The sequence below is a fragment of the Neodiprion lecontei genome, chromosome 4, assembly GCF_021901455.1.
Source record: "Neodiprion lecontei isolate iyNeoLeco1 chromosome 4, iyNeoLeco1.1, whole genome shotgun sequence".
Classification (NCBI taxonomy): Eukaryota; Metazoa; Arthropoda; class Insecta; order Hymenoptera; family Diprionidae; genus Neodiprion; species Neodiprion lecontei.
Window position 1 is genome coordinate 28674101 of NC_060263.1, and position 654 is coordinate 28674754.

The following is a 654-nucleotide window of genomic DNA, read 5'->3' on the forward strand; positions in this document are numbered from 1 at the left end:
TTCACAGTCAGTATGTCATAGTATTAAAAGGTAATTAAAGAAGGTCATTTTTTTAAAATAAATCGTTCTGAGGAGGGCCCATATCCGGATCGAAACGTCAACTAAAATTACGTTTTCTTAATTGACCGATCACCAACAATCTGTAATATATTACGATGGGTACCTGGTTACCGAAGTTTTATATCGGATGATTCATCGGGCCCCACGAACAGCCTGACGGTGCCGATAGAATAACAATGAAGTATTTTATACGGGGAAATGCATCCTCGAAGGAAGAAACTAGGAGGACATTGCACCGCATGTACACGGAAGTGCAGGGAAGAAGTGCGGTGAGAAAAATTGTTAATACTGCTACTACATTATTGCAGTGTCATAATTTCGTCTCCATCGAAGAACCGCGACAATAATTTCATCATTGATTCAATGAAATTATCAATGGAATTTCCCATTTATCGTTAAGGCGTAACTTGGGTTGCACTGGAATTCGTACCTGTTTCCGAATTCGTAAAACTTTTTGCAATATTGAATGCTGAGCTGCTCGCGCTCCAACCGGCTCACTGAGGACTCGTCAATTAGCCCCACTTCTTTTAGTCGGCGAATTTCGGGGGTAAACATGTATATAGGTGCCAAGACAATTTATATTTGTTATAATCT